This window comes from Octopus bimaculoides, chromosome 12, assembly GCF_046866305.1.
Source record: "Octopus bimaculoides isolate indiv1 chromosome 12, ASM4686630v1, whole genome shotgun sequence".
NCBI classification, from domain to species: domain Eukaryota; kingdom Metazoa; phylum Mollusca; class Cephalopoda; order Octopoda; family Octopodidae; genus Octopus; species Octopus bimaculoides.
This window is the reverse complement of record NC_142939.1, coordinates 58,491,592-58,494,452: the sequence shown is the minus strand read 5'-3', so window position 1 is coordinate 58,494,452 and position 2,861 is coordinate 58,491,592. Positions and strand designations below refer to the sequence as shown.

Below are 2,861 nucleotides of genomic sequence, written 5' to 3'. Positions count from 1 at the left end.
ATTATTTTTAAACATGAAATAACATATTTAGAAGAAAAAAGAATATGAAATCTTTCAATCTGTGTAAACCTGCCATGTACTTATTTTAACCTATGCCCAGCATTCTCTTAATGTTCTTTTATCCATTGCCCTTGTAGCAACAATAAAAATCCTAATCACCATCACCATTACTACAACCATCATCATTCAAGCCCATCTTTCTCTCTCTTCCAACATTTTTGGCTGTATCTCTCAATATAATTACTACTACTACTACTACTATTTTGCAGATCATCCACCAAAATATGAGGAACTGAAGACCAAAAAAATAAAAAAAGGAAGAATCAAAACATTCCTGGAAACATTTTATTGTTAAGAAAGAAGAAAGACTACCTAAACCATATCTCTCTTCTGTATGTCCATAAAGCAAAGTATTTTATAGACCAGCATACATATATATATATATATATATATATATATATATATATATATATATACAGAGAGAGATAGCGGGGAGAAAGAGATACATAAGTATAGATCTACTGCTGGAGATCAATAACCCATTATTGGGTTAACGAAATTTGAAACCTAGCAGAAACGAGAGATATCTTGGCACTTTAAAGAATGAAGTAAATTGACAACGAAAAACAAAATGCAAAGGGAAAAAAAAGCAAAATCAAAAACAAAAAAGAGAAAAGAAATAAAGAAAAAGAAAAGTCGACGACTATAATAATGTATAACGGGTAAATATCTACATCAAACTCACACCATCAAGAATCATTGTTATGTATGATAAAGCAATCCAGTTTTAAAACTATTATGCAGGCCGGCCATCTTAGCCAGTAAATTTTATGAATGATGGATCATAAACGATGAAATCGGAACAGCTAAATGAGCCCACACTAGTTTATGTTGTTGTAGGCAAGTAGCAAGAAGGCACTTGCTTTTAAGTGTATCAAGGTTAACATAGAGTAGCATGTGTTCGTGAGTGGAGGGGAGGAAAGGGGTACCGCAAAACTTCCTATGTGGTTTCCCCACATTACGCTACTCTTGTTTGAGTGGGGTCTCTTTCTTCTCGTTGTTATCTTGTTGTTCTATACAGTTATCGTTATTTATTCTTATATGTTTATTTACTGTATCTTTATTGACCTGGTATTTATTGATCGCCTTATAACTCTCTTTCCCACTCATTTTTTCTAATTTCCTCTTTGTACTATCCCCCAACGCCTTGAGTCCTTGTGGCTAATGAAATAAATTTTTATTATTATAGCTATTATTATTATTATTATTATCATCATCATCAACATCATCATCATTATTATTATTATTATTATTATTTAGACGAACTTTCCTACCTTTTCGGACAAAACCTTTTGTAACCTTCGTCCTGTCTTTGTCCTTATATATTTTTAATTGATATTAGCCCTTGTGACCAATAAAACGAATTAATTATTATTATTATTATTATTATTATTAAGGAGGCAAGCTGGCAGAATCGTTAGCATGCAGGGCAGCACTTTGTCCATCTTAACGTTGTGAGTTCAAATTCCGCCAATGTCAGCTTTGCCTTTCATTCTTTCAGGGTCAATAAATTAAGTACCAGTTGAGTACTGGGATCAGTGTAATTGACTTAACTCCTCCCACCAAATTTCAGACCTTGTGCCTTCAGTAGAAAGGATTATTATTATTATTATTATTATTATTATTATTATTATTATTATTAATGGCTTCCTTTCATTATAACTTCATTTCAGCTGCCTTAGTACCGGGCATCCTCTGGAGGCCAAGAGTAGCAAGGGCACTTTTGTTTTGCTATGCATGCTAAAATTATCACCACATTTATTCCAATTTAGATGGAGAGTGTTTTCCATAGTATATAGGCTGTACCCATCAAGGTTATCTTTTTTTTTATCATTATTATTATTATCATTACTATTATTATTTAAGGATAGGGTAGAATCAGTTAAACAGTAGACTAAGATAGATCTTAACAGTCAAGATTAAATCTTGACAGCTGCCATTTTTAGCTTTCATCTTTCCTGGATTGATAAAACGAAGTACCAACCAAGAACAGGAGTTGATATAATCAACAGTTCCTTCTCACAACGTAACCTCGTGTCTTGTGAAAATAATTTATAAATTATTATATATTGAAACCAAATATATTTACATACAATCAAGCTAAATCACATGCCGTATGGTGTAGAGTGCAAATGTTTGTCTTGCACTATATGCCAAATGTCTATGGTTAAGAAGTTTGCTCTGCAATTAGGTCTTGGGTGAAATCACACACGCGTATACACACACACACGCAAATTCAGTATAAAAATTCCCATCATATTCTTGCAATTGGTCATTGTAATTTTCGCCATTTATCACCCCTTGTGACAATTAAAGAACCAACTTTGCATTTCATCCTTTCGGGGATGATAAATTAAGTACCACTCAAGTACTGGGGGGGGGGGGGGTCATGAAATCAACTGTCCCGCCCCTCAAAAGTTGCCGGCGTTGTGCCAGATTTTGAAACCCTTACTGTTTAAAAAAAAGCAGTCGGTAATTGTGTTAGTGCTGATGACAGAGACAACAGCAGTGACATCGCTGTTGGTAATAGCAAATGGAGAAAGACACAAAGAGGTAAATGTAAAAAGTAAAGTTACCTTCTTGAGTTATGCTGACGCTTAAGGGCCGGTTTCCCGGTTTCCATCAATAATATCAATACGCTAACTTTTCGTCTTTGTACGTATGTACGTACCTGTGGTGTGCGTCACACTTACTTCAAAGGAAAAGGTAAAAAGGTTGAAGGGAGAGGTACAAAGAAAAAGTGGCTTATAAATTCCCCACTTGGGTAGGACACCGGTGCGTTACAAGATTACTCATTTTTG

General features: G+C 34.2%; 1 long non-coding RNA gene across 1 annotated transcript in view; it reads left to right on the top strand.

Moving 5' to 3' along the window:
- Positions 1–1,248, top strand: part of LOC149133103 (uncharacterized) — a 5,541-nt gene extending 4,293 nt beyond the window's left edge. The window contains exon 2 of the long non-coding RNA XR_016243855.1: positions 270–1,248. This is a non-coding gene — a long non-coding RNA (uncharacterized LOC149133103). The remainder of the gene's footprint in view (positions 1–269) is intronic.
- The last annotated feature ends 1,613 nt before the right edge of the window (positions 1,249–2,861 follow it).